The sequence below is a fragment of the Arachis stenosperma genome, chromosome 6 (genome assembly GCF_014773155.1).
Source record: "Arachis stenosperma cultivar V10309 chromosome 6, arast.V10309.gnm1.PFL2, whole genome shotgun sequence".
NCBI lineage: Eukaryota > Viridiplantae > Streptophyta > Magnoliopsida > Fabales > Fabaceae > Arachis > Arachis stenosperma.
Genome location: NC_080382.1, coordinates 58,650,730 through 58,663,843, shown reverse-complemented (window position 1 = coordinate 58,663,843; position 13,114 = coordinate 58,650,730). Strand labels below are relative to the sequence as shown.

Sequence of the window (13,114 nt, the reverse complement as noted above, 5' to 3'; positions counted from 1 at the left end):
GTCCCATGAGGTCTTCCTCATTGGGATTCACGTCCTCCCCCTCCTCTTTGCATTCGGCCATATTGACTATGTCAATGGCCTTGCGCTCTCTCTTAGGATTCTCTTCAGTATTGCTTGGGAGAGTATTGGGAGGAGTTTCATTGACCTTCTTGCTCAGCTGGCCTACTTGTGCCTCCAAATTTCTGATGGAGGATCTTGTTTCACTCATGAAACTTAAAGTGGCCTTAGACAGATCAGAGACTATGTTTGATAAGTTAGAGAGACTCTATTCAGAATTCTCTGTCTATTGCTGAGAAGATGATGGAAAAGGCTTGCTATTGCTAAACCTGTTTCTTCCACCATTATTAAAGCCTTGTTGGGGCTTTTGTTGATCCTTCCATGAGAAATTTGGATAATTTCTCCATGATGAATTATAGGTATTTCCATAAGGTTCACCCGTATAATTTACCTCTACTATTGCAGGGTTCTCAGGATCATAAGCTTCTTCAGAAGCTGCCTCTTTAGTATTGTTGGGTGCATTTTGCCATCCATTCAGACTTTGAGAAATCATGTTGCTTGCTGAGTCAACACTTTGTTCTGAGCCAATATGGCATTCAGAGCATCAATTTCAAGAACTCCCTTCCTTTGAGGCGTCCCACTATTCACGGAATTCCTCTCAGAAGTATACATGAATTGGTTATTTGCAACCATGTCAATAAGTTCTTGAGCTTCTGCAAGCATTTTCTTTAGGTGAATGGATCCACCTGTAGAATGGTCCAATGACATCTTGGAAAACACAGATAAACCATAATAGAATATATCTAATATGGTCCATTTTGAAAACATGTCAGAAGGACACTTTTTGGTCATCTGCTTGTATCTTTCCCAAGCTTCATAGAGGGATTCATCATCTTTTTGTTTGAAGGTCTGAACATCCACTCTAAGCTTGCTCAGCTTTTGAGGAGGAAAGAATTTATCCAAGAAGGCCGTGACCAGCTTATCCCAGGAGTCCAGGCTATCTTTAGGTTGTGAGTCCAACCATGTTCTAGCTCTGTCTCTTACAGCAAAAGGGAAAAGCATGAGCCTGTAGACTTCAGGATCTACTCCATTCGTCTTAACAGTCTCACAAATCTACAAGAACTCAGTTAAAAACTGGTAAGGATATTCAGATGGAAGTCCATAAAACTTGCAGTTCTGTTGCATTAAAGCAACTAATTGAGGTTTCAGCTCAAAATTGTTTGCTCCAATGGCAGGAATTGAGATGCTTCTTCCATCAAACTTGGACGTGGGTTTAGTAAAATCACCAAGCATCCTCCTTGCATTATTGTTGTTGGGTTTAGCTGCTATCTCCTCCTCTTGTTCAAAAATTTTAGAAAGGTTGCCTCTGAATTGTTGTAATTTAGCTTCTCTTAGTTTTCTCTTCAGAGTCCTTTCAGGTTCAGGATCAGCTTCAACAAGAGTGTCTTTTTCCTTGTTCCTGCTCATATGAAAAAGAAGAGAAAAAGAAAAAGGAAGAGGAATCCTCTATATCTGGACAAAGAGGATCCTTATTATTAGTAGAAGAAGAAAGAAATAAGAGTGGAGAATCCAATCACAAGGGTGAGGATAGAGGCAGTGATTGGAGATGAAGAGAGGTGAAGAGAAGTGTTAGTAAATAAATAAATAAATAGAAGACGAGGAGAGGGAAGATTTCGAAAATAATTTTGAAAAAGTAATTAGTGATTTTCGAAAATTAAAAGTGAAATAAAATTAAAATTAAAAGTTAAAACAATTAGTTAATTTAAAAAGAATTTTGAAAAAGATATTTTCGAAAATTAGAAAGGAAAAAGTAGTTAGGTGGTTTTGAAAAAGATAAGAAACAAACAAAAAGTTAAGTAGTTAGTTGAAAAAGATATTAAAATCAAATTTGTAAAGATAAGAAGATAAGAAGTTCGATAAGATATTTTGAAATCAAATTTTTGAAAAAGATAAAATTTTGAAAAAGATATGATAAAAATATAAGATAAAAGATATGAATAAAAGATATGGTTGAAAAAGATTTTATATTTTTTTAAAATTAAAATTAATTATTTAACTAACAAGAAACTAAAAGATAAGATTCTAGAATTTAAAGATTGAACCTTTCTTAACAAGAAAGTAACAAACTTCAAATTTTTGAATCAATCATATTAATTGTTAGCATAATTTTCGAAAATTTGAAATAATATTAAGAAAAATATTTTTGAAAAATATTTTTAAAATTTTCGAAAATAAATAAAAAAATGAAAAAGATTTGATTTTTGAAAAAGTTTTTGCAAAGATAAGATTTTTAAAATTGAAATTTTGACTTGACTAACAAGAAAACAACTCATTTTAAAAATTTTTGACCAAGTCAACCCAAAATTTCGAATTTTTGAGAGAAATAAGGAAAAGATAATTTTGATTTTTGAATTTTTTTTTAATGATGAGAGAGAAAAACACAAAAATGACCCAAAACATGAAAATTTTGGATCAAAACACATGATGCATGCAAGAACACTATGAATGTCAAGATGAACACGAAGAACACTTTGAAGATCATAATGAACATCAAGAACATATTTTTGAAAAATTTTTGATGCAAAGAAAACATGCAAGACACCAAACTTTAGAATTCTTTAATGCATGGACACTATGAATGCAAAAATGCATATGAAAAACAACATACAACACAAAACAAGAAATCATCAAGATCAAACAAGAAGACTTGCCAAGAACAACTTAAAGATCATGAAGAACACCATGAATGCATGAATTTTCGAAAAATGCAGGAAAAATTTTTAAAGCATGCAATTGACACCAAACTTAAAAATTGACTCAAGACTCAAACAAGAAACATAAAGTATTTTTGGTTTTTATGATTTTATGATTTTTTTTTGTATTTTTATTAATTTTTTTTCGAAAAACATATAGGAAAAAGAAAATAAGAAATTCAAAATCTTTAAGAAGAATCCCAGGAATCTTTCAATATTAGCCCAAAGCTCCAATCAAAGAGTTGGACATGGCTTAATAGCCAGTCAGCTTTAGGATGAAATTACATGCATTGTGGTGATTAGTTGAAGACCAATTCCAAAGGAGTTTGAATATGACTTTGCAGCCAGCCAGGATTCAACATGCTTCATGAAACTCTGGAATCCATTCTTAAATGTTTTGAAGCCATAGAATGATTTATTTTAGAAAAAATTTTGAAAATAGGAAAAAAATTTTTTGAAAGATTTTTGAAAAGTTTTTGAAAAGAAAATTACCCAATCTGAGCAACAAGATGAACCGTCAGTTGTCCACACTCGAACAGTCCCCGGCAACAGTGCCAAAAACTTGGTGGACGAAATTATGATCATCAATAATGGCTCTTTGGTATGTGCATCTATTAACTCAGCACTTTCTTTCCACAACTTTGCTCAACTAACCAGTAAGTGTACTGGGTCGTCCAAGTAATAAACCTTACGTGAGTAAGGGTCAATCCCACAGAGATTGTTGGTATGAAGCAAGCTATGGTCATCTTGTAGATCTCAGTCAGGCTGATTCAAATGTGATTGGATTAGATAATTAAAAGATAAATAAAATAGGATAGAAATATTTATGTAAATTAATGGTGGGAATTTCAGATAGGCATATAGAGATGCTTGTCCCTGTTGAATCTCTGCTTTCCTACTGCTTTCGTCCAATCCTTCTTACTCCTTTCCATGGCAAGCTGTATGTAGGGCATCACCGTTGTCAATGGCTACATCCCATCCTCTCAGTGAAAATGGTCCAAATGCTCTGTCACAGCACGGCTAATCATCTGTCGGCTCTCAATCAGGTTGGAATAGAATCCCGTGATTCTTTTGCGTCTGTCACTAACGCCCAGCCTTCAGGAGTTTAAAGCTCATCACAGTCATTCAATCCCAGAATCCTACTCGGAATACCACAGACAAGGTTAGACTTTTTGGATTCCCATGAATGCCGCCATCAATTCTAGCTTATACCACAAAGATTCTGATTAAGGAATCCAAGAGATATGCGCCCAGTATAAGGTAGAACGGAAGTGGTTGTCAATCACGCGCGTTCATAGGTGAGAATGATGATGAGTGTCACGGATCATCACATTCATCAAGTTGAAGTGCAACGAATATCTTAGAACAGGAATAAATCGAATTGGATAGAAAATAATAGCAATTACATTAAAACTTGAGGTACAGTAGAGCTCCACACCCCTAATCTATGGTGTGTAGAAACTCGACCGTTGAAAATACATAAGTGAAAGGTCTAGGCATGGCCGAATGGCCAGCCCCCATGATCTAAGAACTAAACGTCCCAAGATGTCTAATACAATAGTAAACTATCCTATTTATACTAGACTAGCTACTAGGGTTTACAAGAGTAAGTAATTGATGCATAAATCCACTTCTAGGGCCCACTTGGTGTATGTTTGGGCTGAGTTTGATCTATCCACGAGCTGAGGCTTCTTTTGGAGTTGAACGCCAAGTTGTAACGTGTTTTGGGCGTTCAACTCCGGTTCGTGACGTGTTTTTGGCGTTTGACTCTAGACAGCAACATGGAACTAGCGTTGAGAGCCAGTTCACGTCGTCAATTCTCGAACAAGGTAGGAACTATTATATATTGCTGGAAAGCTATGGATGTCTACTTTCCTACGCCGTTAAGAGCGCGCCATTTGGAGTTTGGTAGCTCCAGAAAATCTATTTCGAGTGCAGGGAGGTCAGATTCCAACAGCATCAGCAGTCCTTTGTCAACCTCTTTATCAGAGTTTTGCTCAGGTCCCTCAATTTCAGCCAGAAAATACCTGAAATCACAGAAAAACACACAAACTCATAGTAAAGTCCAGAAATGAGAATTTAGCATAAAAACTAATGAAAACATCCCTAAAAGTAACTAGATCATACTAAAAACTACCTAAAAATAATGCCGAAAAGCGTATAAATTATCTGCTCATCAGGCCCTAAGATAGGCATTAAATTGTTGATGTTGTTGAATGATTGAGATATATGATGTGGTCATATATGTGATTATCAATATTGATGCCTTGATGGTGTGATGTATGAGAAAAAATGCATGTTGTGATATATGCTTGATGAATGATTGAGTTGGATTTGTAGCTGAAACTATGTTAATGGTAAGTATGATATTGATTGTATATGTTGGGGGTTGATTGGAAGTGGTATTGTGGGAAATTGGGATAACGAGATATATATAATGTGATATTGTGTTTGAAATTGAGGTAATTGATTGAGATTGGTTAAGATGGTGGATTGGTGGCTTGTGTTTTGATGAAAACATTAATGTATGAATTGAGGAGGCTTGAGGTTGATTTTCGGTATGTTTTGAGTTGATTTCAATAAGGGTTGAAATTGGTATGTTTTGGTTGATTTTGAAAAGGGATAAAATTTACTTGTTTCGAAAATGACACTTTGTGATTTTGTATGAAAATATGGTTTTTGGGCATACTTTGACGGATCATAACTTTGACTCCGGATCCCCGTTTTAAGCCAAACTTGTTTAGAAATAAAATTGGATCTGAGATGTTTATGCCGTTCGAAGAACGGGCGGAAAATGATTTGTAACGAATAAGTTATGCCCGTCGGAAGATTGGGGGTTGAGTTTGTGAATTCTGCAGCTTTTAACTTACAAAAATTTTTAGCAGAATGCCCTTCCACGAGTAGGCGTGACTGACGCGTACGCGTCATTTTTCGAAAAAGCACCATCCATGCGTGCGCGTCTCCCAGCCAATTTCCTGAGAGTTGTGTGAGAATTGTGCCAGTTTTGTTCGTGGGGCACAAACGCACCCACGCGTACGCGTGGCCGACGCATAGGCGTCGCTTGGCTGTTTGTCCATCCACGCGTGTGCGTGGGTGACGCATACGTGTCGATGAACTTTTTGGTCATCCATGTGTGCGCGTGGAGGATGCGTACGCATGACCCTGTTTTCATCCCAAAATTAATCTTTGAGTTTTAAAAGTCAAATTTCATACTTCTAATCCTTCGATCTCACCCCTTATGTCGTAAATCATTATGACATGCCTAGCAATGAGAAAGGAGCTAGGGATGTGGTAACTTGTGAATGAAGAAAGGGAAAATTTTATGATCAATGATGATCAAAGATGATTATATGAGATGCAGAGGATGGTGGTGGAAGTGCTTTATGTGCCATAAGCCGATGGGCTGTATTTATTGATAAATTGGCTGGTTCTTGATTGAACTTTGAGCCGGATGGCTGAGTTATTGCCGGATTACGGCGGGGCCATTATTGAGTTATGGCTGAGTATGATTGCATATATGCATATTGAATGAAATGTGAATGTTGCACTTCCACTATCTAAGATACGAGTTTCTCTGGGTGAAAGCAGTGGCTAGCCACCACGTGCTCCAGGTGGAGACTCGATACTTTGCTAACCCTATGTCGTAAGTGTGGCCGGCCACTGTTAAAGTTCCAGATGAGCTCGCCCCCGTGAATATACACCAGTGAGGTTGTTGGATATGGATTATGATTATGATCATGGTGATGATCAGGGACAACTCGAGTTGGGGATGCACAACAGAGGGACAGTCCAATGGTTAGCTACCAGGACTTGTCGGGTTGGCTATATAACCGATAGATGATATCATCAGCCATTAGGACAGACATACATCATATGTATATTATGTGAATTGTTTGAGATTGCCTAATTGACTGCATATTACATGCTATTTGTCTAAATTCCTTATCTGTTCCTATTTGTGTATCTCTTGTTTGATATAACTTTGTTTGCCATGTTATACTCCTGCTGGTGGTTGGGATGTCTGAAGGAATTGGAAAGAGAAGTATTAGTTAGACTAAAGAATCCTTAGTCAGTTTCCATTTATGGTTTAGTCTATTTATATGCTTTGAATTTGTTTGGTGGAAGTTCTAGAATTGCCTTTGGCTTTCCCAGGATATTACATGTTAGATATGTGGGCACTGTTACCATACTGAGAACCTTCGGTTCTCACCCATGCGGATTTTATGGTTTTCAGATGCAGGACGAGAGGCTTCTCGCTGAAGAATGTTGGAGACTTTTGGATTAGCGAAGATCCTTTGTTCTCGGAACTCCATTTTGGTTTTATATGTCTTGCTTATATACTTTTATCTCTATTAAATAATACAAACTGTGATGACTCCTCTTAGAGGAGATTTTGGAGAATTTTTTGGTCCCTTTGGGTTTCCTTGGGGTTTCTTACTTTATTTACATGTATATATTGCTATGCTCGGACCGGTTATCTTCGCAACTGGATTTTGGGTTTTGATATTCCTATTTTTAGCACTCTTTATATATATATATATATATATATATATATATATATATATATATATATATATATATATATATATATATATATATAATCTTGCAATAGTTCTTTCCTTTATTCATTACATTTTCGATCGTAGTGTTGCAGTTTCAAGTTACAATGTTGTTTTACCCCCTTTTTCTTCAAAGGCTCCTAGTTATAATCATTTTTCACACTATTATACGTACTAAACTTTTATTTTAGAGGTCGTAATACCTTGCCATCTTGAATTATGAGTTAAGCATAAGTATAGTTTCTAAACCAACAAACAATTTCTAAAGCATAAGACTCTTGATGAATAATTTATTGATGGTTTATAATTTCACAATAAAATTGATGACAAGTCATCATATACCTATTTTTCAATGCTTTTTCATACAAGAAATTGATGATTAGTTCCTAAATATTGCATTCTTTTGTGCTTAATTAGAATATTTCCTTGATCTTTTAAATTTATAAATCTTGTAGGAAATAAGAAGAAAAAGAAGCAAAGAAGCACAAAATAAGCTAAAAAGGAGAAAAAAAGAGCTTTGGGGCACACTTTGAAGTTGGAGCACACTTTGGAGCCTTAGGTCACGCTTTTAAAAGCGTGGCCCATGACCAAATTAAAGGAGGAAGCAACCAGCACGCACATTGCCCTGCTCTTGCCAAGAGCAGGGCAATATCATGATGAAACAAAGTGAGGTTGGAAGCAAATTTTTGCTAAGTTAAAATCTGGGCGCTCACAACATGACCATGCCTACTTCAAAGGGATATAACTTGAGTTACAGAAGTCCGATTGATGTGCTTCTAGTTGCGTTGGAAAGCTGACATTCAGAGCTTTTCAACGATATACGGCAATCTATATTTGGCGTACAATTGAGGCATGAGTGAAAGGCATCTTTAAGAGCAAAAAGTAAGCAAAAATAAACCAAAATGCTTCCACCAAGGCTCGAAGAGGGAGACACAAGGAAACCAAGGAAGTCTGCTCTCCCAAGGAGAGCAGAGTGCTCTCTTGGAGAGCAATGTCGTGCTTCTCTTCATGAAAATTCAAGGAAAAATTGCAGCAACTTCCTCCACCATGTTTCGAACCAAGGATCTCTAGGAAGCCAAGCCTTATGCGTGAATTAGGTGCCAAGAAGAAAAATCCAAGCAATGCACTCCATGGGGTTCGAACTTGGCACTCCCCTTGGAAGCACCAATGCTCCGCTCACAAGGAGAGCAGAGCGCTATTCCTTGGTGCACACGAGCATCATGACACAGGCAGGAATTGAGCGCGCAAGACACACATGCAAGGCTCCACTACTCCGCCCTCCACAAGAGCAGGGCAGTATCCTGATTCCTCACTATACTCAGCACGCAACATGCATCCCCACACAAAGCTTCACTGCTCTGCTTTCCACAAGAGCAGAGCAGCCTCCTAGGAGCAACATGAGCCAAAATTCAACTAAAATTCCATTTAAATTCAATTCCTCTCCAAATTGAATCAAGGCCAACCAAACCCATTTCTCCTCAAATCCAAAGCAAGCAAAGCCCACATCATCACTCAAAGGCACATGGATCAATTAGATTAGGATTTTCATTTTAATTGTAATTTGTTTTAATTTTATTTTCATTTTCACTTTGTAAAGCCTATATAAAGGCATCAATTCCATCTCACTAAAAAGGCTGGCTCCACTAGGGAGCATTAGGAGTAGTAGTAGAGAGCTCTCTCTTTAGTTTTTCTCTTTATTTTGAAATTTTGGATTGATGTTGGAGGAATTCTGTTTCAATCTTTGATCTAAAATCCATCTTTGTTCATCTTCTGCATAATTTCTAAGAATTGAAAGTTGAATCTGAGTTTTCATTTATTGCTTCCATCTTCATTTCTTCTTCAATCTGTTTGCTGTTGAATCAAGGAAGGGCTTGAGATCTAGATTTGTTTTCTAGTCTCTTTGATTCCCTGAGATCTTTAATTTTATTTTGTAATTGAGTGAAGTTCTTGGCTGCTCTTTTGTTTTTACTGTTCCATTGAAATTGTTGATTCTTCTTCTGGAATTTCATGCATGATCTAAGTCTTCTTGCTGGTTTCCTCTTCTGCTACGTTTACTTTTCTGCAATTTCCTTCCCTGCATTCTGCACTTTCACATTTCTGTTCACATTGAGCTTGATTTAATTTCATGCACATTTACATTTTCTGCAATTTAAATTTCTAGTTGCTTAATCTATTGCTTTCTTTAATTTTCAACACCCAGCCCCCCTTTACTTTTTCTGCAATTTACTTTTCTTGCAATTTAAGTTTCAGCTCTTTTACTTTCTTGCTCTTTAAGTTTCAGTAATTTAATTCTTCTGCACCTTTAATTCACTGTAATTTTACTTTCTGTTGATCAACTTCACACATTCACTCAATGTTAGCTTGACTAAACTAATCACCCACTAAAGTTGCTTGATCCATCAATCCCTGTGGGATCGACCTCACTCTTGTGAGTTATTACTACTTGATGCGACCCGGTATACTTGCCGGTTGGATTTGTGTGTTGGAAATTCGTTTTCCACAAAAACACCATCAAGTTTTTGGCGCCGTTGCCGGGGATTGATTTAGATTAACAATGATTAAGTGGGTGAGAAGTCTAGATCAAGCATTTTCTTTTTTTTGTTCTCTATTTTAAACTGAAACCAAGGTGTTTGTGTTTTTGCCTCACTAAGAAATTCTGTCTCTGTGACATGAATTTCAATTTTCAATGGTGTTGTGTTTTGCAAAATACAAATGGAGTTCAACTCATCTTACAGTCAAACAAAATTTTTCAGGATATCACCCACCATCACCAACCTCTAATGGTGGCTGGGGATATCACCAAGAATTAACAGATTCTGAGCACTCCAATCCATGGAGAATTGCTTCAGAGACACAAGATGAGCAAGAGAATCATATGGGACACTTCCCATAGACACAATATGATCCATATTTTGATGAGTCTAACAACTACTCATATTGTGATTGGAAAAGTTAAAATCAAAGAAATCTTAGCAATCCATACTGTGATGAGTTCAACAATTCTTCAAATTATGATTTAGAGGATCTCCTTCAAAAGTCCAGAGGATTTTTTGAAAGACAAGAACAATCCTGGAAAAGGCAAGAAGCTCTCTTCAAAAATATAAATGGAGATTTAGAGAAAATAAGGAGGAGCTTAGAACCACTGAGTAAGGAAAATGAAGGCCAATTGATGGATGTGAAGGAAAAAGTGGAAGAGCAACATAAGGAGGCCACTGCATCAAGTGAACTTTCAATGAAGAATGAGGTGGTTGAAAATGAAACTGCACTTGAGGTGACAAGGGAAGGAGTGGAGGAGCAAGAAAGTGAGGAAGACACTCAAGAGAAGTTACCCTCAATTGAAGCAGAGAAATGCATAGAAGAAGAACTCATGGAACCACCACTTCAAAAGGCTCTGGATGAATACAAAACTCCAATAATCACACAGCAACCAAGACTTGGATTCAAAGAAGTGAAGGCAACTAACAAGAGCACCAATCCTGTCCCTGGTCCAGCAAGCAAGGTCAATCAAGCCATTTACAAAAGGAAGCTTGCTGAGGAGAGGCCAAGACAAGGGACAATAGCTGAAACTTCTCCTCCTTTGAGGCCATTCCTCTTAACAAATTGGAAGAAGAGGAAGAAAGTGAAGAACAGGTAGACAGTAGGTACATTTCTTCTCCTTGCTTTGTTTAAATTTCAATAAATTGGCATATGATTACATTCTAAGTTTGGTGTTGCCTTGCAACTATTTTCAATATTTTTGGATGATTGCATCAAATCAAAAATGAAAGTGACACACCAAGATTCTAAGTTTGGTGTGCCACTTATTTTCTATGCAATTCATTCAAGCAACATTACTTGTCTGCATAATCATAATACCTCTGTAGTTTTATTTTTTTTCTTTTAATTTGACACTTTTTCATTCTACTTGCTTTAGTCATTTTTCTGTTTTTAAATGCTTTCATTTAGTTTGCTTATTAACTGTTTTTGTTAATACATCACCAAGGCACCCTTATTCATGACAGACTCTTCATTTGGTGATTGTATTTAACAAATAACAGTTTCTTTTGTTTAGTTTTAGTTCAAATAAATTGACATATGGTTGCATTCTAAGTTTGGTGTTGCTATGCAACAAAATTTGGTTCCAATATCTACTAGATACTTGCATCAATTCCAAGTGAAAGTGTCACACTAAGTTTGGTGTGCCACTTATTCTTTATGCAAAGTATTGTGCACACCTTCTTATGCTTGCAATCAAAATGTTGCTATCTCTTGTGCCTTAATTGTTATTTTTCATTTTTGCTTACTTACAACACATGTAATGCTAACATTTCATTGTGTAAGACATTCATGATCCATCTTAGCCCCATAGCCATTATTCTAATTGTTGCTTGGGGATGAGCAAGCATTCTGAGTTTGGCAAGGAAAAGAGGAAGAATAGAGGAAAAAGGACAACAATAATGAAGATGATTTACAAGGTTGTAGAGTTCCTTTTCTTCTCATTTGTTTCCAGCACTTAAATTGCATGATTGTCTTCATCTTTTCTGTTTACATGTGTGTATGAATAAAGCATAGCTTGAATCTTGATTTGTAACATGTTGCTGTGGCATTATGACTACCAACTTGAGCTTTGTGAATTCAAAAGCAATAAAGCATCATGATCATAAACAAACAAGGAATTAAAGAAGATTTTAGCATGTGCATACAAGTATTGGAAAGCTAGTATGATTAATCGTTGCTCAATTGCATTGGATTTTATTTAATTGAAGTTTTTATCTAGGACATTTTGTGAAATCTTTTGAAATCATGAAAACCTTGAAGAAGCAAATACAATTAAAGCAAGAAAAGAAAAAGGGAAAGAATGAGAAACCTGAAGGCTCTGAGTACCAATGGAAATTTATTTGCTAAGTACTTGTGGTGTTTATGTATCAAGCCAAATACTTGAAAACAAAACACTTAGAAGTCAAGGCTAGGCTCAAGTGCAAAAGCACTCCCTCAAAGCTCAAGGCTCTGAGCATCAATGATTAGAGAGTCAAGAAAAAAAATGATGAGCTTAATGAAGTCCTCTAATTAAATGCTTGTGGTGCTTATGTATCAAGTGGTAATACTTGAAAACAAAGCATTTAGAAGTCGTAGCTTTGTTATCAACTCATGGGGCAAAGCACCCAAAAGGAGAAGCTAATAAGAAAAACAAAAGCTTATTTCAAGGAAGAAATATAAGAGAAAGATTTCATAAATTGAGCTAGATAGAAGCATCAATCATTTACATCCCTTTTGTGATTGTAGCATGCTTAAAAAACTAGCTAACCATGAACATTGAGTTGCTATTTTTCTTACCTTGGATTGTCAATCTTTATTGCATGATTCTTTTCTTGCTTGGGGACAAGCAAGGTTTAAGTTTGGTGTTGTGATGACAAGTCATCATATACCTATTTTTCAATGCTTTTTCATACAAGAAATTGATGATTAGTGCCTAAATATTGCATTCTTTTGTGCTTAATTAGAATATTTCCTTGATCTTTTAAATTTATAAATCTTGTAGGAAATAAGAAGAAAAAGAAGCAAAGAAGCACAAAAAAAAGCTAAAAAGGAGAAAAAAGGAGCTTTGGGGCACACTTTGAAGTTGGAGCACACTTTGGAGCCTTAGGCCACGCTTTTAAAAGCGTGGCCCATGACCAAATTAAAGGAGGAAGCAACCAGCACGCACGTTGCCCTGCTTTTACCAAGAGCAGGGCAATATCATGATGAAACAAAGTGAGGTTGGAAGCAAATTTTTGCTAAGTTAAAATCTGGGCGCTCACAGCATGACCATGCCTACTTCAAAGGGAT

The 13,114-nt window shown here is 36.3% G+C and overlaps 1 non-coding gene across 1 annotated transcript; it reads left to right on the top strand.

The window, feature by feature from the left end:
* Positions 1-823: 823 nt before the first annotated feature.
* On the top strand, positions 824-927 carry LOC130938000 (small nucleolar RNA R71). The gene has a single exon (XR_009069185.1). It is a non-coding gene; the product is annotated as a small nucleolar RNA R71 (small nucleolar RNA).
* Positions 928-13,114: the final 12,187 nt, after the last annotated feature.